This window comes from Trichosurus vulpecula, chromosome 7 (genome assembly GCF_011100635.1).
Source record: "Trichosurus vulpecula isolate mTriVul1 chromosome 7, mTriVul1.pri, whole genome shotgun sequence".
NCBI classification, from domain to species: domain Eukaryota; kingdom Metazoa; phylum Chordata; class Mammalia; order Diprotodontia; family Phalangeridae; genus Trichosurus; species Trichosurus vulpecula.
Window position 1 is genome coordinate 196,139,629 of NC_050579.1, and position 22,813 is coordinate 196,162,441.

Here is a 22,813-nt window from a genome sequence, read left to right on the forward strand (position 1 = left end):
GGCCCACATTACCTCACTCCTGGACTATTGCAGTACTCTGCTGGTTGTTTTCATTGCCTTAAGTCTCTCCCTGCTCTAGTTCATCTTCCACGCAGCGATCAAATAGGTTTTCCTGAAGTGTGGGTCTGGTCATGACGCCATCACACACACACACACACACACACACACACACACCAGTGGCTCCCTATCACCTCCAGGATCAAATTTTAAGTCTTCTGTTTGGCATTCAAAGCCCTTCACAACCTGGCCCCCTCCTACCTTTCCAGTACACTTTCCCATGTACTCTGTGATCCAGTAACACTGGACTCCTCGCTGTGGTTTTTCCTCAAACAAGAAGTTCCATCTTCAGACATTAGGCATTTTCACTGGCTGTCTTTGCTTGGGATGTTCTCTCTCCTCATTTCTGGCTCTTGGCTCGTCCAAAGCCCAGCTAAAATCCCACCTTGTACAGGAAGCCTTTTATGATCTCCTTCCCTCTGTTCATTATTTACAATTTCTCTTGTATGTAACTGGTGTATAAATAGTGATTCGCATACTTTCTCCCCCATTAGACTGAGCTCCCTGACAGTAGGGACTGTCTTTTGCCTTTCTTTGTATTCCAAGTGCTTAACACATTACCTGGCACACAGTAAGCACTTAATGAGTGATTATTGATTAACTAGCAAATACAAGATGATCAATAATCCACCAATTTTTTTTTCTTGTTGCCTCTGGATGCACAATAAAACCGATTCTGTCCATTATTTTATTTACCTTTCCAAGGAGAACTTGTGAGCCATCCTCTTATTTAATTGCAACTTCCTTTTTGTCCACTGGTTTCATTTTAGCAAGGCCATCAAGATTCCTAAGAGTCAGAGCCTTCAGTGTTATATCCACTTTCTTTTTTCTGGACAATGATTTTACATTTACAGTCCCAGGTGCTAACGTGATGTTTATAGACAATCTAAAAACTGATCCTTAGCATTCTTTGTCCCCCCCTCCTTTTCCACCATTTTGCCACTGCAGGAGTGGAAAGGGGTTTCGAGGGACTGAAGGCTAATTTGTATCATTCTTCATTTCATAAATTGTCAAGGCCAAAGAATGAATCACCAAGTCATCTGTCTACTGATAATGAACCTCTTCGTGCTTAGGTGGACTAGTCTGAAAGTTAAAGGTCTTTTGCTCATATTGTCCTTGAAGCCCTTCCTGGGTAGTAGAACTTCCCAGTGCTTGCCCTTAATTGGTATGCAGACTTTGAGAATCCAGGAGAATCACTCTAAGCATCAGAATAGGATTTCGTGGAGGAAATAAATTGTTAATGCTATTTTGTTAAATTTTACATTTTTTATTATTAATAACTATATTAACTATAATGCTGGTGGATGACAAATATGTAATAATATACAAGTAATATATAGTACTTGTATAGTATCAAATGAGATAAGATTTGTAAGCATTTAGCACAGTGCCTGGCACATAGTAAGTGCTATATAAATATTAGCTAGTAGTAGTAGTTTGCATATATAATGGAGTATTGGCCAAACTCAACCCTTATGAGCATGCTCAGTGTGCTTGACTCATGAAATTCCCATGGATGTTTCAGAATATGAGCAACTACAACTATTTCTGGTCGGCTAACCATGTGATGAAGAAATGGACTTTTGACTGACTGCTGAGTTGGAGCTGGGTATAAATTCAAAAGGCACTAATGGCCAAGGCTCCTCTTTCCTGCCTGGCTGGTTCAAGTGAAGAGTTGACCGGGGTAAAGAATGTCTCCAGTAGGTCTCCGCAGAAGTGAAGGGCACAATATTTATCCTGGAGGAGCCCCAACATGCAGCCTTTATTAGCTGTGTCACTCTCCCTTGGCTCCCTTCAATCCACTGCTATGGTTAGTCAGGCAGATATCTTAGGATTTTGCTCTTTACCAGGCTTGGCTAGCCATAAAATCTATCATCAGCTCCAACTCCCGGATGTCTGGCAGCTCACTCTCCCAGCTTTTTAAAGGTCACAAGGCTGTAGCCTCATCCGATACTCCTTCACCTAATAGCAAGAAAGGACCATACACAGTGACAAAGAACGGAGGTCCATTTCACAGGCTATATGTGGGGCCTCATGTGGCAGAAATATTGGAGCCCTTCACATTCGTGGTATCCCACTGGTGAGATTCTTCAGCCAAGATTCTGGATCCTATAAACAAAGGCTATCTTTTAGCTTTATCACATTTGAAAGTGAACTTGGTAGAGGAAACGCTTTGTACCAAATGCTCTAAGGTTGAATCCACTTTCCCCAGGAAACAAGGTGGTATAGAAAAGAATGCTCTTCCAGGAGTTAAAGGGAATGGTTTGCACTTCTGCTCTTGTTTTCTTAGTAAATACAGATTTTTAAAAGCTCATTTATATTAATTGGTTAAATGATAGTGGAGTGCTAATCACTTGAACTGATGTTGGGGGAGAGCATACCTGAATGGGGGCTCAAACCAGCGTCATTAGAAAACCAGCACCCTAGCCCCTTAGGTGTACCCCTAGAACCCTGAGGAGGAGAGGAAGCCTTTGTCAGAGATCTGATTCCTAAGTGCAAACAGGAGTTGAGATAAGTATCCCCAGAGTTTATAAAGTCTACAGGAATAAAACATAACAATTTATAGATGAAGAAAATGAGAGAGACGAAACGACTCATCTATAAACGCATATCTAGAAAGTGATATAATAATAACAGCTAATATTAATATAGCACTTACTATGTGCCAGGCACTGTGCTAAACACTCTACAATTATCATCCCATTCGACCCTCACAACAATGCTGCAAAGGAGGTATTATTGTTATCTCTATTTTACAGATGAGGAAACTGAGCAAACAAAGGTTAAATGACTTGTCCAATATCACATAGTTAGTACCTGAGGCCTAGAGTTCAGACTCTAGGCCTGGTGCTCTATTCTGTGTTCCACTTACTTGCTTTTGTTTTATTTGATTATTTTATTTCATTTGATTCTATTTGATTTTTTTTTTACCCCTTGTTTTCTTTGTTCATACTTGTTGAGATTGTTACTAAATTTATTACAAAAACCTATTTTTTTTTAAAGAGAAACTATCATGGAGTCCAGTAGCAGAGCGGTTCAAAAAGATATAATGCTTTGTCAGTGGGTATAAGGTTGTATTTACAAGACCGACAGTGCAGCAACAGGAAATGGGGTAGAAGAGTTAACCCAGCAGAGCTCTTTAGAAACTGCCAGAAACATCCAGGGGAAGCATGCAGCAGTAATTGCTCTGAAAACTGCCATTAGGCTTCTGGAGCCTTTTAAGTTAGAGTGTCTCAAACCTCTGTGCTTTGTTCGATCCTTCCTGGCCAGTCTATCCATTCAACAAGGATCCTTGCTGGTCTCTGACCATTCTCTATTACTGGATGTCAAGAGCACCTTCACCAGTTGGACTTGACACTCAGGCATCCCCATCATCATTTTTGTGATCTTTCAAAGGTTGGAAAGAAGCCCAGCTTACAGGAAACCTAACAACAAAACCCTGAAGAAATTAATAGAAAATGTTTCACCTTATAATCCTTTAAAACACCAAGTAAATATTATAAGTAAATATTATTTTATAAGTAAATATTATATTATAAATACGAGTATAGTGAAAAGCAATTTACATTATGGAAGCAATTAGCATTTAGTCATTGCAATTACCAAAATTAATAACCTTGGTTAATTATCTTTCAATTATATTATTTAAGAAAACTAAACGAGTCTTGTCTATGTACTCTTTTTAGTCAGATTTTTTCAAGGGCAAATGGAAAACAAAGAAATTTAGGAAACAATACAATGTTTTTCCATCAAAAATTATGTTTATTTGGTTCCCCTTCCTGCTTTATCTGCTTCTGTTAAAAATATACACATACACACAAAACACAAAACAAAAATAAAAAAACAAAAACAATGAGAGATCATGGACTTTCAGAAAAATGTCATCATGGGTGGCTCAGGCAAGAATAGCTATTCCTTTGTGTTTGTTTGGGTTATTTTTTCCCTATGTAAGCTAAAAGCTCTGATGTTACTGAACAACTGTCGGTTGGGCACGTACCTTTAGTGTTTCTTTTTCCAGCAGAGGTAATGTGTTTATACTAAGTCATCAAACAGTTTGTTTCATTCTGTTTTGGGCAGCAGTTGAAAAAACTAAGGATCAGAAAGATACAGACAATCATTTGGTATTTAGGTCGGTAAGATGGAGGGTTAGGAGCATGTGGTTAAGAGTCATCAGAAACAGATTTGAAATCAGGAATCTAGGCAGTTGACAAAGGTTGGAAGAATACAGAGGTATGCTGGAACTAGCTAGAACTGGCTCAGCTGATTGTTAACTTTCCAGTGTGAGCATTTATACCTTGGAAATCAGCAAACACTACAAATTAGGTCTTGGTTTATTGTTTTGTTTATTTCTAGACTTAAGAAAATTATGAAGAAATGTTAATAATGCAAATTAAATTTAAAATGTGTCATGCGTTCATTTTTTTTTCCCAGAGAGCTAGTTGTTAAACATTTACCCAGCATGCCACTGGAGGAATAGGCAAATGATAATAATTGCTAGGAATTGTTAAAGAATCAGGAATACAAGTAGATAGATGTAATGAGGTGAACAGAAATAATTCCATGGAGTATGTACTCTGGTTCCAGGCAGATGGACAAGCACTTGGACTTTTTATTAGCGGGCCAGCACACTGCTGAAAGGACATAGCAAGGTCTGATTGTGTCCTTGTGACTGGTAATTATGTCTAAGATGATTGGCAACTGAGTCAAGAAGAGCGATCTATTCAATCAATTGTAGAAAAGCTCATTCTTCTCCTTTGAGAACATCACTTTGAGACTCTGCCAGACTCTTCTCTGGACTTCAATTAAGAGCAGGAGGGGAACTTCTCTCTGCACACCTCCTCCTCCCCCATCCCTCCCATGAAGGCTACAGTTCAAACACATGAAAGCAAGAACATGGGCTTGCCTGGGTGGACCTGAATCTGGACCTTAAGTCCTTGGCTGCTCCTTCTTCTCTGTGTTTCTTTCCCTATCCCAAGACATAGATATTTCCAGCCTTGGTGACTACCAAGAGACCTCAAGAGCTCAACAATCCCTGAATCTGTGAAAGCAACCCAAAGGGAGGTGCTTCCTTCAATTTTGCTACTTCTTTGGAGAGAAAATCACCATCACCCACAGAATGCTATAGCTGAAAGTAGTAAGAAATACCAAGCAATATCCTAGCTGGATATTGGACCTTATAGTTTACTTGGATAGTGTGAGCCCGAAGTGAAAGTGAGATAAACATTTGTTTCTGCACAAAGTTGTCTTCACTTACACAGAAAGAACAATAGGAGTGATGGGTATCTTTCATGTTTTAAGTATTTGTTTGAGTGAGTATTCATCTTCTGTGTTTTGAGCATTTATTTTTCAGCAAAGGAAATAAATAACCATCCAATACATGATATCTACTTTGTACATTAAATAGCTTTTCTAGACGGGACTTTATAAACCCTTTTAGATAGATACCCTTGACATAAGCCACACCTAAACTGTTCTGTAGACATTTTTCCTGGAATTCCAGGGTGGGGGCATAGTGAGACAGAAAGGATGAGTAACTCCCTGATCTACTCTTTTGAGGGTCAAGCTTCTCCAGGTCTATACCTTGTGTATATAAGTCCATAACAAGCGTGCCTGTAGAAGGTGTTGCCCTCTGGGCTGTAGCTAACACAGGCTAGGCTAGTGGACAGGAGTGTTTCAGAGGTCAGAAACAAACCAGACTTAAGGAATCCAGGTAGACACATAAGCTTAGACAAGTCACTGGCAATCAGAACACATGAATGAAATCTAAGACAAAGGCTCTCTGAGCTTAGTGTCCTTTATATATGTAAGATGTATTGGGGAAACTGTTTATTCTACCCCTTTCCCCAACCGACCCCAGGTACATCTGCCAAAAGGGCTCTTAACCCGGAGTCTCCAGACTTGCTTTTTAAAAACATTTTGATAACTATTTCAATATCATTGGTTTCCTTTGTCTCACTATGCATTTTATTTTATGCATTTAAAAAACATTAGGTTTCACCAGACTTCCAAAGGAACCCATGACACACACAAAAATGATTAAGAAGATCTGACCTGCCACAAGGCTATAGGGTGAGGCCTGAAAGTTCCCCAACACCTGAGGGAGCTATGTGTACCAGATATCCTGCTTTCTCTCAAGATTTCAGGGCAACCGGTTGCCAGTTTGTTACCCCTTAGATCTGGCCCTGCATGGGTGATTCTGGATTATCTAGAAGGGTGTTTATGTCTTCACCAATCAAATCACTCAACTCATTTATCTCGACCTATTTAGCCACTTCCATTCATCCCTTCAAGCTGTGCTCAGTGAATAACTCTATAAAGCTCATTATTTTATTTTACTTTAAAAGAATTTTAATCATAGTGGTGATATACACACAAGCCTAGTAGTTTCGAAGAAACAGACCTGTGTATTATGAACTAATATTTTCATTTAATTCTTCCTTCAACACTTCTCCCCCAACCCCTACCAAGCAGGAAAAATATATACCAATCCTTGGGGTGGCACTTCCTTTCTTTCACTTCTCCCCTTGCTCCACACAGCTCCCTGCATTGGGATCTGATATGGTAGAGAATCCATATCTGCTTATAAACCATCCAGGGGGAACAGGGAGGGGAAAAAAGGGGAAAATCACACATAATATCAACTAAAAGCGAATCTTCTTATCCCTCTTTCTAAGGGTTTTAGGAACTGCAGTCCCTTCCTCTGTGGTGACTTCCATTTCGCTCAAGCATCCACTTGACTCATCCCTCATTAGATCACACCCACTAGCTTTTCCACTAACGGAACAGGAAATTTCTTCATTGAGTGCAAAGAAAGGCTAAGAAAAACCCTTTTCACTCACACTATTCCTTCTTCCTTTCCCTTAAAAAAAAAGCCAACATCCATATAGATCTAATGCCCTGAGAAAAACTCTAAGACTTAGCCTTGTGGAAGATGTAGTCAGAAGAGAAAATGAAGCAAGTACCCTTATAGATCTTTTACATCCTCCCCTCCAAGAAGAATTTGAAAATCACATGGGCTATGTTTGCAGCCCTTAAGTATATATCAGAAAAATTATTATCATTTATGATATGACATAGCCACTGCTAATCATCCTAATTTTGTTGTTGTTTTTCAGTTGTTTCAGTCATGTCCCACTCTTTGTGACCCCATTTGAGGTTTTCTTGGCAAGGATGCTGGAGTGATTTGCCTTTTCTTTCTCCAGCTCATTTTACAGATAAGGAAACTGAGGCAAACAGGATTAAATGACTTGCCCAGAGTCACACAGCTAGTAAGTGTCTGAGGCTATATTTGAACTCAGAAAAATGAGTCTTCCTAACTCCAGGCCCTGTACTCTATCCACTGTGCCACCTGGCTGCCCCAATCATCCCAATAGTCTAGTGTAATAAACACGGCATTCACCTTAGAATTACATGCATCAAGAATAGCGATGCAACATTATGCTTAACACATGAACAATAAACATGAAAGATAATGTTACACATATCAGCCCAAAACACAGCTCTAATGTACGTATAGTATATAGTGTTGTGTAACATAGTGACATGCTGTTGTACATATAAACCACTTGCAAAAACATAATTTGCACACATGTATAAGATTATCACCAATTTACCATAGCATATCAGGCCTTTCTTTCCTCTACTATCTCTCAAAGTCTGTCCAAGTTCATGTTCATTGTTTCCATGACACCATCTATCCATCCTATCCTCTGCCATACCCTTCTACTTTTGTCTTCAAGCTTTCCCAGCATCAGGGTCTTTTCCAGTGAGTCCTGCCTTCTCATTATGTGGCCAAAGTATTAAAGCTTCAGCTTTAGTATTTGATCTTCCAGTGAATAGCCTGAATTAATTTCTTTAAGTACTCACTGATTTGACCTCTTGCCATCCAAGGGGCTCTCAGAAGTCTTCTCCAGCACCACAACTTGAAAGCTTCAGTTCTGTGGCTCTCAGCTTTCCTGGTAGTCCAACTCTCACAGCCATACATTGCTACTGGAAAAACCATAGCTTTGGCTATACGGACCTTTCTCTGCAAGGTGATGTCTCTGCTTTTTCGTATGCTGTCCAGATTTGCCATAGCTTTCCTTCTGAGATGCAAGTGTCTTTTAATTTCATGGCTATAGTCACCATCTGCAGTGATCTTTGAACCAAAAATATAAAGTCTGACACTGCTTCCATTTCTTCTCTCTCTACTTGCCAGGAAGTGATGGTACCAGTTGCCAAGATCTTAGTTTTTTGTTGTTGTTGTTGTTGTTTTTATATTAAGTTTCAAGACAGTTTTTACACTGTCTTAGTTCACCCTCATCAAGAGGCTTCTTAATTCCCCTTCGCTTTCTGCCATCAGAGTGGTATCCTCTGCATATCTGAGATTGTTGATCTTTCTCCCCAAAACCTTAATTCTGGCTTTTGATTCATCCAGCTTGGCATTTTGCATGATGTATAAGTTAAAGAAATAAGGTGACAACATATAGCCTTGTCATATTCCTTTTCCAATCTTAAACCAACCACATATTCCATGTTCAGTTCTAACTGTTGCTTTTTGGCCTGCATACAAGTTCCTAAGGAGACTAGTAAGGTGATCTGATGCTCTCATATCTTTGAAGACTTACTATATTTTGTTGTGATCCATACAGTCAAAGGCTTTAGTGTTGTCAATGAAGCAGAAGTGGATGTTTTTCTGGAAAACCTTTGTTTTCTCCACAATCCGTGGACTGTAGGCAATTTGGTCTCTAGTTCCTCTGCCTCTTCGAAAACCAGCCTGCTCTTCTGGTACTTCTTGGTTCACATATTGCTGCATCCTAGCTTGTAGATTCTTAAACATAGCCTTGTTGGCATGTGAAATTAGTACAATTGTTTGGTAATTTGAACATTCCTTGACATTGCTGTTCTTTAGGATTTGGACATAAACTGATCTTTTCCAATCCAGTGGCCAATGTTGTGTTTTCCAAATTTGCTGATATATTGATTACAGCACTTTAAGAGCATCATCTTTTAGGATTTTAAATAGCTCAGCTGGAATTCTATCATCTCCACAGCCTTATTGCTAGACATGACTGAATGACTGAAGAACAACAAATCCTGTATACATCTTGTTTGCACATAGTTGTTTTTATTGTCTACTCCAATAAATGGAAAGCTTCTTGAGATCAGAGACTGGGTTTTTTAGTCTTTCTTTGTATCCTCAACCCTTATCATAGTGCCTGGCACATGGTTAGCACTTAGTAAATGATTACTGACCAAACAAGAAAAATATATAGGTCATAAATAACATATACCAACATGTTTTGGTTACATATAAAGTGCATATTACATGCATTCTAGCAATGAGTGTCATCTGGCTACATGGGTAACTACTTCTTCCATTGCTCCTGAAGCATCATCATTGAGTTTGATCACTGGCCAGATATTCTTAGCACTTCTATGTGACCTCCTGAGCTTGTGAATGGCCCAGGCTATCAGGACCTCAAGACTATGAATGCCACCTGGTCCCTAGACAGTCCACAAACAGAATACTAGGCAGAAAAAGGGTTCACCCTGAGTTTGGTCCTCCTGCCAAACTTCATCCGAACAGAAGTACCTCTTAGGTTGGGACATATTTACATGACTTCCTTGAGCTTCTGGAGGATATCAAGCAATAATCTTTTCCTCATCCAAGTCATTATTCAGATTCTTACTATAAGAGATATAATCTCACTTTAAGAGTTCATTCCAAAAAACCAGCAGGCTGAATCTCCATCAACCTTTTTCTTTCTTCTCATCAGGCCTTGTGACTATGGATTCATGTCATTAATAGGTAGTTGTGATGTGTTTTCTTTGTAAGACCCTAATTAATATTTGGTGCTATTTTGCAGATTAGTAAATTGCCCAATTTTCTAAGCACTGGGTACCGAATGGTTTTCAGAAGTCTGCTACTTTATATGTTCCTTACATATAAAGCCCTCTGTCCTATGACTGAAATTCTTACCGATAAATTGAGGTATCATACCTGGAGGCCACAAGATGGCACAGTGGATGGAACACTGGGTCTGCCTGTAGTCAACGAGCCTGAGTTCAAATTTGACACAGACACTTAATAGCAGTGTGACCCTGAGCAAGTAACTTAACCTGTGACTGTCTTAGTTTCCTCACCTACCAAATAATAATAGTGCCTACCCCCCAGAGTTGTTGTGAAGATTAAATGAGATATTTGTAAAGCACTTAGCACATAGTGGTCACTGAATAATATTGTTTCCTTCCTTCCTTCATACCATCACTCATTTTTGTCAATACTTATATGGAGATCAAACTAAACTACAGAACTCCTTCCACTAAACTCTTAGCCACAAAACATACCGGTTGTAAACCTTAACATCTTTGAGACTCCCAAGCACAAGTCAAATGGCAAACTCGGCTCTTGCCCAAATATCAGCAAGTATTGTTAGCATTATTTGTGTGTTCTAGAAATGTTACGTATTGATTCACTGAGTCTTCTGCTCAGGTTTCAGGGTCCCCCAAATGTTCAGCATCATGTGGTTAAAATGTTCAGATTGTTGGCTCCCCTGAGAGTAGTAAGCTTTAGTTCTAGATGTATGGCTTCCTGCCAAAGACAACACCTCTTTAAGAGGTTTGTTCTCAAGTTTTTACCATGATCAGAGTGGATCCTGGCAGAAAAGTTATATACAGAGAAATACTTGGGATACAATACCTTAGCAACCAGAAAATCATTCTGGTTTGCGGATGAGTATAGTATGTCTGTGCGTATTGGGTGAAATGATCTGTTGCCACTAGGGAGTTGCTTGTATTTTTCCATCTGCTCCCAGAGATAAAGGTCAATAAACATAAGTTGTAGTTCTCCATCTACTTGAAAAAGTAATTATACTCTCCAAGTATTCAGGACAAGCTGGTAGCACTTTCCTATGAACACATTGAACACATCACACATCTTAAAGACATCTGCTGCCATTTACTTCCAGTAGAATCTATTTTATACCAGCTCTAGGGTTCTCTCTTTACCCAAGTGACCAAGGTTATCCTATATTATTTTCATGTCAACAAAGCAAAATTCCTTAAATAGCACCACCTGCTTCCTGGTACCATTTATGATCCGGTGTAGTGCACCATTATGTAGTTTCATCTTCTGAAAGGAATGAAGGCTATGGAGGGAATGAATGTTGCTATTTGATTTATATCACTTCCTGAAGCCCATCATCAAATCACTGGCCATCCAAGGATAGTTAGGTAAAGGGTGTTGGTTTAATAAAACAACATTTATATCCATACATGGCAGAAGCCCCAAATTCTCGGCTGTCATTTCCTGTGGCAGGGACTTAGGTCCTTTGTACACTACAGATTGTCTTTACCCATTCTGTGGGTACCACCAGAGTTTTGTACTCAGTTGACCCAGAAGACAGGGCATCTGTAGCTACATTGTTAATCTTATCTATTCGATAATGCACTCCTAGTTGACAAATGTTGTTGCTATCTATCTTTGGCAGTTAGCATCCAACTTAGCGCTGATCAGAAAATGTGAATGCTTTTCAGTTTATTCTTGAAAATGTGCTCCATTCACATAGGTCAATGATGATGATAAACTTCAATGATGGTACACTTCAAATCTAAGTATAACAATTTGCGTCTAGGATATAGTCTCATTGCCGGTAGCTCCTCTATTGGAAAACAAATAGATTTCTGAAGAAAATCAGTCTAATGCAAGGGTATTCATACTTTCTTGGTTTCAGCTCCACTTAATACTTTTAAAAATAAACGAGCCCTTCCTAAAGAGCTCCTATTTACGTAGGTTACTTCTATTGACATTGACTATATTAGAAATCAAAATGCCTTAGTATTATTTTGAGAACAATTTTGACCTCACAGACTCCCCACAAGTTCCACAGACCACACTTTGAGAACTCCTGCTATAATGATAAATTACCAATTCCAAATCTTCCAGGCCAGTATCAGTGTGCAAAACAAGCACTTTCTCAAGCCTGCATAATTACATCTAACCAGTGCTGATATGTGCATGAGGCAATTGAGAAAGTCCTTATCTCCTGACAGTCTCCAAATGGTAACCCTTCTGCTTACCATTTTCTTCAACCATATATATACATGACTGGGGTCACTGAGAAACTTAATGATGATAGCACTTTTCTTCAAAAATTTGTGACAGGAGCCACCAAATCCTAAACAAATCTTTATTTCTCAAAATTTTTTAGCCATGGCTAGCTGGTAAGTACTTCTGTCTTCCAGAAGCCATATCCATTCCTTGTTGAAACACTGCATATCAACAGAGGCTCTGCCATTTGTCAATTAACAACTTCAAACCCAAACTTTCTGGCAAATATAACATTTTCATTAGCCTTTTAAAAATATTTTTATAGCCTCTTTCCGATGATGAGATCACCTAAGTATAGGAATACCTCCAAATATCCTCTCCATGAGTTTTTGAAAAGTGCCAGACATAATATTATTGTGCTGTAAGAAATGGAAAAAGGGACATTTCAGAAAAACCTGGGAAGTACTAATTCAGAGCAAAGTGACCAAGAGAACAACTTGTATAATAATAATTGTGAAGATATACAATTTTGAAAGACTCAAAAACTCTGATCAATGCAATGCCAACCAAGACTACAAAGGACCAATGATGAACCATGCTACCTACCTCTTGATAGAAAGGTATTAGATTCAAGATGCAAAATGAATCATACATTTTTGGACATGGTGATTATACGTATTTGTTTTGTCTGATTATTCATATTTATTACAAGGGTTTTGTTTCTTTTTTTTTAATTGGTAAAAGGGAAATTGAAGGCAGAATAAATACATGCTTGTTAAGTGAAAAAAAGAAAAATAAATAAAAGCTACATTTTTTAAAAGGTGACAGATACCCTCAAGATACCTTCAGACATAGGCTAAGACTGCCAAGCAGATGAGAAATGTCTTTTCCTTGCCTTCCACTGTCATCAGCGTCTAACAGCATCCATTGCATAGATATAATATTGAAAACCAGAGGATAAAGCTCAACTATATCCCAACTCAATTATATCCCACTAAAACTTGAGAAATAGATGAATATTTACAAAAATCCAAAACACCCAAATGAACAGAACAAGAAATGGATAATCTGAACAACCTGACCTCAGAATAAGCCATCGATGAACTAAAACCAACACAAAAACCTCACAGACTCAGATATTCCATCTCTGACTTCTATTTGCTACTATGCCTGTCCCCTGAGGGAAGGCTGTTAGGGGCCAGCAGTGCTACTTCCATCCATACCAAAACAACTTGTTCCTGCTTGCAAGACTTTTACCTCTTGTATCCACTTGATCTCCAGTCCAGGTGAGAAGATAAGCAAAACTTTCCTCTTACCTTGTGCCTTCCATCTTTTACTGGTTGGGGCCAATGGGGGCAGCTTCCATCTGTGCCAGCATAAGCCAACTTCCACCCCCTACTGCCAGCCTGATCTCCTGCCTGAGAAGTGGGAAGAGGAATAACATTGCTTTTGACCTAAGGCCTTCCATCTCCTACAGATTCTGTCCCTTGAGGGAAGAGGAAAGTCAGTGGGAAGCAGGACTTTCATCCCCTGCTGCACCATCCCCCTGCCTAATATCCAGCCTTTGCAGGGAAGAGGAGTAATGAATTGTGGTCTCCCATCTGACTGTCTGACCATAGGCCTTCCATCTCATGTTCTTCTCATGTTCCCATTCAAACCCAATTCCCCTTCCCCAACCAACTGATTCCTTGTTCCTATCCCCCTTGACTCTCCCACCCCTGAGATCTACCAAATGCCACCTACCCCTTCCTCCATACCCTCTGGAATGCCTGTTCCATAGTCAACAACCTTCCCTTCATCCTAAACTTTTTCCTCTCCCACTCATTCCCTCTCCTAACAATCACCAAAACCTGGAACCACCCTCCCCCAAGCCACGACATAGCCTCCCTGGTTTCCCCTTCTAATATTGGCTCCACCTTTTCTCATTCTCCTTAGCTCACTGATTGAGTTGGGGGAGTCAGAATAATCCTTGGTCCCCACTGTCACCTCCATTTCTCTATAACATTTTCTTTGAGTTTCATGTAATTCATATATACCACCCAATTAAAATCCTTACAGCTACTGTCTTCAGACTCTAGGCCACTCCACTTCTCTGTTCAATATGTTCAATCCTGACTCACAATTTTTCTCTCTTCTCCAACTCGTGTTATCATAGTAGGAGACTTCAATATACATAATAACTCTCCCTCAAATAACCTAATAACAAATTCTTCAACCTACTTGCTTCATATGTTCTACCCTTCCACCCCACTTCAGTCACACACAAAGATGACCACATCCTTGATCTTGTCATCACATACAAATACACCATCTCCATGTTCAAAAATTTAAAGAACTCCTTAAATAACCATAATCTATTGGCTTTTCTCCTCTCCCTTTGCCTCCCCTCATCATGCCCTACCTTTCATCCACACCCTGACCTCCCATCCCTCCACCCCTCAGTTTTTTTTTCCAGGCCATTTCCCATGTAATAGACACTTTCTTCTCTTTTTCCTACCTTGACCCCTTGGTGTACCAGTTCAGTTTTACACTGTCCTTTCCCTTCGAGTCCTTGCCCTCTTACCATATTGTTCCCTCCTAAGCTTCAGCTTTGGATGACTCCCACCATTCTCCACCTTTGCTTCTACATATATACTGCTGAACAAAGGTGGAGAAAGTCCTGAACCATTCTGATTGGATCCATTACAAATTTAAGTTACTCAACCTTATGTGGACCTTCATTGCCAGTAGGCAAGCCTTCTGCACCTCCCTTATCAATTCACTATCTCATTCTCTAAAGCGGTTCTTCCAAACTTTTTTATCCCTTCTCAAACCTTCCATGGCTCTCCTCCCCTCCCTTCCACTTTCCCCCCTCACATTTTACAGCAAAAAATCAAGGCTATTCAATACGAGCCCCTTCCTCTCCCCTTTTCCTCATCTCACATCATTCAGATGCCTTCTGCCACTATTTCCTCCTTCACCCCTGTCTGACATGAAGAGTTGGCCTTACTCCTTAGCCTGTTCCTTCTACCTATCCAAATTTCATACCCATTTGATCCCATCTTGTCCAATAGATTGCCCCCTCTGCCATCCCTATTCTCTCACTTATCTTTAATATCTCCCTGTTTATTAGTCACTTCCCTACTACCTACAAACATGTCTATGTCTCCCTCGTCCACAAAAAAACCTTCCTTTGATCTTTCCATCCCTGATAACCATCGTGTATCTTTTCTGTCCTTTGTGACTAAACCTGAAAAGGCCATCAACAATAGATGCCTTCATTTTCTCTTCTTACCCCTTTACGATATGGTTTCCAAGCTCATCATTCCACTGAAATGGCTCTCTCCAAAGTTATCAATGATCTCTTAACTGACACATCCAATGGCTCTTTCCCAGTTCTCATTCTCCTTGACCTCTCTGCAGCCTTAGATGTCAATCATACTCTTCTCTCTGATACTCTCTTGCCTCTAGGTTTTTGTAATGCCACTCCTTCCTGATTCTCTTCCTACCTATCAGACTGCTTTTTCTCAGTCTCTTTTTGCTGGATCCTCATTCAAGTTCTTCACTCCTCCCTCCACACTACTTCAATTGGTGATTTCATCAGCTCTATGGATTTAATTACCCTCTTTACGCTAATGAATCTCAAATCTATCTATCCCACCCTAACCTCTGTGTTGACTTTCAATCTTGTATCTCCAGCTGCCTTTTAGGCAGATCAATCTGGATGTCCAGTAGATATCTTAAACTTAGTATGTCCAAAATGGAACACATTCTTTCCCTCTAAATGCTGCCACCCCATCCCAACTTCCCTATCCTCCCAATCCCTCAGGCTCACAACCTAGGTGTCATCTTCAGTTCTACAGTGTCTTTCACACACCCCGGTATCCACTCGGTTGCCAAAACCTGTCAATTTCACCTTCACATCTCTCAAATACATGCCCTTCTCTCCTCTGATACTGTCACTACTCTGATGCATGCCCTTGTCACTTCACACTCCAATGATTGCAATAGCTTGTTGGTGGGTCTGCCTGCCTCAAGTCTCTCCCAACTCCAATCCATCCTCCATTCAGCCTCTAAAATGAATTTCCTAAAGCACAGGACCGACTGTGTCTCCTCCCTCTACTTGATAAACATCAATGACTTCCTACTGTCTCCAGGACCAAATACAAAATCCTCTGTTTGGCCTTCAGAGTCCTTCATAACTTAACTCCCCTCCCCTCTTCAGTGTCCTTGCACTTTATTCCCTGCCACATAATCTTTAATTGAGTGACACTGATCTCTTCTCTGTTCTATGAACAAGACACTTCATCTCTCACTTCCAGGTATTTTCTCAGGCTGCCCCCCATGTTTAGAATGCTCTCCTTCCTCATCTCCAACTTCTGGCTTCCCTGTCTTCCTTTAAGTCCTGACTAAAATCCCATCTTCTACAGCCTTTCCCAAACCCTCTAAATTCTAGTGCCTTCCTTCTTTTAATTTTTTCCTGCATATCTTATATAAAGCCTGTTTGTATGTATTTGTTTGCTTGTTGTCTTCCCCATTAAATTATAAGCTCTTTGAAGGTGAGGACTATCTTTTGCTTCTTTTTGTATTCCCAACACCTAGCACACAATGCCTGGTATGTAGTAGGAGATTAATAAGTGTTTATTATGATGGATTTATAAGTGAATTCTATTTGACATTCAAAGAGCAATTAACTCTTACAATACATAGTATGCAAATATGCAGATAGATAGAACTTTACCCAACTATTTCTATGAGATAAGCATTTTTTCTGATATGAAAACTAGGGGAAAATAGAAGAGAGAAAAAAATTATAGATCAATATCGGTAATGAATGATATTGAATAAAATGTTAGCAAAGAGGATATAGAAAAATATAGAAGGATATAGAGGATATAGAAAAATCAAAAAATTATTCACAATGATCAGGGTGGATTTGTACCAAGAATGAAAGTATGATTCATCATTAGGAAAACTGTAATTATAAAATATTAAAACATCAACAATTTAAAAATCACATGATTTTATAGATATAGAAAAAGACTTTGACAAGATACATTTATATTTTTTAAAAGAAGTAAACTAAGAACCTAGGAATAAATCAATCTTTTCTTATTATGATAAACAATGGAACAAACAAATAAACAAACCAGAAACCAGGTTTACTATGCAGTCTGTGGGCACAGATCAGGTCTCTGAAAGGAAATTGACTGGACTATTAAAGGAATGAAGCCCATGACCTTTGTCTCTCTAACAATCAATTGAACCATTGATAATGAGCCATTAATAATCAACTGAACCATTCCAGACTCTCTCTTGGGATTTACGGAAATTTAGATGCCTTAGCTTCTGTACCCCAAGAACTCAAATGGACACTTGAATGAGTTCTAATTTTGGCTCTGGCACTTTTGGGTAGCCTTAGTAAATTGTTGGAGATTTCTGTCTTGGGTTCTCCATCTATGAGATATCTTCATTTTTAACAGCGCTGTGTGGCTTAATTAGTTGGTGTTGATTTGTGCTGTGTTAGTAAAGTGCAAGGCATCATTATCGGTTGCTAAATCATGTGTGTTAAATCAGTAGGTTGGTCCAAGGGAGGAAGGCCAGCAAAACATAGTAGGGAAAATTAGGAAAGAAGGGGTGCTACACTTTTTCATCCCTTTCAGTGGGGAAAAGTACATTGACCTGGAAGAGCCAGATAAACATTTTATTACTATCTTAAAATGATGAAATTTGCTTATAAGATTTTTCCAAGTAGTTATTAGGTAAGGCTTGTGAATAGGCTCAGAAACAGCCCTGTGGTGCACAAAATTTTTCACCATGTTGTCATCATTGGACAGCATGTTTCAAATGTTAGTCCTAACCTCACCCTCTTCAGAATCCATATGAACAAAGAGAATGCAAACTCCTGCCAAAAGCCAAATGCACTTTGTTCCACCTAAAGCAAATTCTTAGCCAGGAAGGGCAAAGCTAGTATAATTTATATGAGGGACTGAATAGATAAACATGTACTGATTTACATGGCTATAAATATTCTTTACTCTCCACAAGAATAAGTTTGTATCTAAACAGACAAATGGATTTAGAAATAAAACAAATTCATTCAAAAGCTGGTTTTTTTTTCCCCCATTAGTCAACTTGTATTGCATTTTTCTCCCTAAGTCTTCTGGGGAGTATAGACACAATCTAAATGTTAATGCAACCTCAGGTCATTAGCATCCAGATACCTTATCTATCTGTGAGATAAATAGAACTGTAGAAGAGAATTGGTTTCCAGATATGTCCATGTGCCCTATAGGGTCATACTTAGAAGAGCAGCTTGGTGCTGTTGTCAGGTTCTCTATCCTTGTGTCACATTGGGCAAGTCAGTTAACTTCTCTGGGCCTCAGTTTCATCATAGTTTCAAAGAGAGAGTCAGACTAGCTGGCTTCTAAAGTTCCTTCCAGATTCTGTAATTCTCTAGATACTTAAGTGGCAGTAGCTGGCTGAGAGATAAGTATAATGTGACTGAATCATAGAATTATAGAATTTTAGCATAATAGGCACAACTGGTATGGGATAGGATTGACATTTCTCTAGATATCTGGGGCCATTGCCAGAAAACTCATTGGGAGAATAAGGACTCCATTTTCCATGAGGCCATGAGTATCCACTGCCAGTTGATTGTGTCAAGGGCATAAATAGAAGACATGGAAGAATAATGGTGCTCTCTGTCAGGTTCTCAATGATGTAGGGCAATAGTGGAATCTAGGACCCTAGGAGTCCTGAACATTTATAAGGCCCTATGGAACAAGGAAATGAGACATCCTAACTGAAAAAACTGACTGGCTATAACCATATCTGTGGACATTAAATAGCATTCAAGGCAAACCAAGTCAGGAGCTGCACTGGAGATGGCTGCAAGGAATCAACGGAAGCAGGAAGCTATCCAGATGTAGACCTGACCAGAGGCAACCCAAGCCAGAACCAGTCTAAGAATATGATCAGACTGCTGTGACTTTGCCTAGCTACACTTTTCATATCAGTTATAAGTTGTCACAGAGCTCATACGGCCATAGGGCATCCAGGTGGAGGCCTCCAGCAGGCAATTAAGAAAGCAACACTAGAGATTAGGAGAGAAATTAGGGCTAGATATATAGATTAGGGAGCCATGATAATTAAACCCACGGGAGCAGAAGAGATCAGTAACAGAAATGATACAAATAAAAAAGAGACAATGTGATATAGTAGATTCTCAAATCTACATATCCAGCCCTAATCTTTCTGCTGACCTCCAGTCTCAATTTCTAACTGCCTGTTTGATATCTCAAATTGAATCTCCTGTAGACATCTTAAATTAAACATGTCCGAAACTAAACTCATCTTTCCATCCAAACTCTCTCTTCTTCCTTACTTCCTGTAGTAATAGAGGGTACCACCATCTTCCTAGTCATCTAGGCTCATAACTTAGATGTCATCCTTGACTCCTCACTTTTTTTATCACCTCCATATCCAATCTGCTGTGACGTCCTATTGATTTTACTTTTGTAATGTTTGTCATATAAATTTACTTCTCTCCTCTAACACTGCCACCACCCTGGTATAGGCCCTCAACATCTCAGACCTGTCCTATTTTTTTTTTACTTTTAAATATTTTATATTTTCCACTTACATGTAAAACAATTTTTAACATTCTTTATTTTTGTTTTGAGTTCCAAATTCTATCCCTCCTTCCCCTCCCCCCCTCATTGAGAAGGCAAGCAATTTGATAGAGGTTACATATGTGCAGTCATGCAAAACACATTTCCTTATTAGACATGTTGTGAAAGAAATACAGACCACACCACACACATACACACACACACACACACACACACACACAGAGATGACAGAGAGAGGAAGAGAGAGAGAGAGAGAGAGAGAGAGAGAGAGAGAGGTAAAAAAATCAGTCTGTATTCAGACTCCACCAGTTCTTTATCAGGGAGTGGATGGCATTTTTCATTATAAATCCTTGGGAATTGTCTTAGATCATTGTATTGCTGCAAAGAGCTACGTCATTCACAGTTGATCACTATACGATATTGCTATTCCTGTGTACACTGTTCTCCTGGTTCTGCTCATTTCACTTTGTATCAATTCATGTAAGTCTTTTCAGGTTTTGCCTAAAGTATCCTTCACATCATTTCACATAGCATAATAGTATTCCACCACAATCATATACCACAACTTGTTAATCCATTACCTAACTGATGGTCACCACTTCCACTTTCAATTCTTTGTCACCACAAAAATATCTGCTATAAATATTGTTGTACATATAGGTCCTTTCTGCATCCCCCCCCCTTTTAAATCTCTTTGGAATATAGACCTAGTAGTAGTACTGCTGGATCACAGGGTATGCACAGTTTTATAACCCATTGGTCATAGTTCCAATGCTCTAGTTCCAATGCATAGTTCCATGCTCTCCAGAATGGTTGGATCAGTCCACAACTCCACCAACAGTGCATCATACCTGTACCATGGCAATAACACACTGGTTTGTTTCCCTGCCACAAGTCTCTCCCTACTCTAGTCCATCCTCCCCTCATTTGTCTGAGGGATCTTTCTAAAGTGCAATAAATTCCAGTTACTAGCTATTGCCTCCAATATCAGATATAAAGCCCCACATCTAGCATTCAAAGCCCTTCATAAGCTTTCCCCTCTCCACCTTTCAAGTCATCTTACACCTTACATTTTCCCATGTACTCTGCAACCTGATGACACTAGATTCTTGTTGCTCCTCACACAAGACACACCATCTCCAGACTCTGGGCACTTTTACTGGCTGTCTTTCATGCATGGAATACTCTCCTTCCTCATCTCTGCCTTCTGACTACCCTGGCTTACTCCAAAGCCCAGATGAAATCTCCCTGGGCAAATCATTGAACTTCATATAATTCCCAAGAATTTATGTAGTAAATCATAGATCACAGATAGATTTTTATTTGAGTTTGGTGGAGACAAATTCTAGTGTGGAGGATTCTTCACACTGACAACATCACAAATCCTTCACACACTTGGAAATATCTGGCCATTGTCTTTTCATATTGAGGTCTTTTTGAATTTGTTTATCACTCAATATGTTTTTATACCTCCCAACTTAGTGGAAAAAACATTGAACTTACTGTCAGAAAACCTGGATTTGTGTATCATCAATTCTAATAGTTGCTGGTAATTTAACAATGGAGAAGTTATTGAACCTCTTTGAGCCTCAGTTTTCTCATCTGTAAAATGAATATGATAATATTTAAACTACCTATTGCACAGGACTGTTGTGAATAAAGTGTTTTGTAACCATGATACAGCTATAAAAATATGAATTATTATTATGTAAAGGTGTTGTCCTAGAGGAAAGCCTCCAATATACTGGATGGAGCTTCTATGGAAGACTTATGGAAGAATATGGACAAGAGTCACAGGACTAGAAAGGGGTGATTTATTGGCATGAGCATCAATATTCATGAGATCATTGATCCAAGGAAGTATTTAAGTGAGTGGTGGTAATAATAATTAATAATAAGAAGAAGAAGAAGAAAAGAAGGACAAGAAGAAGGAGAAGGAGGAGAAAGGAAGGAAGGAAGAAGAAGAAGAAGAAAAAGGAGGAGGAGGAACTACAGTTGAAGCAAACAGAGGTTAAATGACTTGCCCAGAGTCACACAGCTATTAATATGTGAAGCCACATTTGAACTCAGCTCCTGACTCTAGGTCCATTGCTCTATCCACTGTCCTACCTGGCTAGGACCTTGGATTGTCTTAAAATTTAGAATTTGTTTGTCCCTATCCACCTCAAAAAAGATTAGTAAAAACATATGTCATTAACAATCTAAAATATATTGTTACATTATCTAAACTTTTATTAGATTATTATAGGGACAGGGACCAGACCTATAATTTCACTAGTATAGGGAACTCCCTAGTGAGGAACTTCTCCCTACCAACGCATTTTTTTCTGAGTTGCTTAGAGCACTAAGTTAAGTGACTTGTTCAGGGTCACTTGCCCAGGGTGTGTGTGTGTGTGTACATATGTAGTTATACACACATGTGTATACATACATGTAAACATGTATATATTTATGTGTCAGTGATAGAACCTGAAACCAGAGAAGTATTTGATGGGGAAGCAGATAGAAGGCCAAGGCTCCAAGGTCTCTGACCCTTTCTGTCATCTCAGCATGAAAAAGGAAGTCAGTCTAGACTGTCTCCTCAGAGCAGAAGAGCAGACACTGTGGATCCTTCATAAAAGGAACTATTTTCAGAGAAACCTGGAAAGACTTGTATGAACTGATGCAGAGTTATGTGAGCAGGACCAGGAGAACAATTCATATATAAAAACAATATCGTAAAGATGAACAACTGGGGCAGCTGGGTGGCAGTGAGTAGAGCACTGGCCCTGGAGTCAGGAACACCTGAGTTCAAATCCAGCCACAGACGCTTGACGCACTTACTAGCTGTGTGACCTTGGGAAAGTCACTTAACCCCAATTGCCCTGCCTTCCCCCTTCCAAAAAAAAAAGATAAACGACTTCGAAAAATTAAAGAACATTATTCAAAGCAATGATCAAACATAATTCTAGAAGCCAAATGATGAATCATGTTGCCCATCTACTGACAGAAAGGTGATGGACATAAGGTGCAGAATGAGACATAATTGAATATACCCAGTGTGGAAATTTGTTTTGTTTCTCCCCAGTAGATTGTAAGATCCTTGAGGACAGGTTCAGTCTTTTGCCTC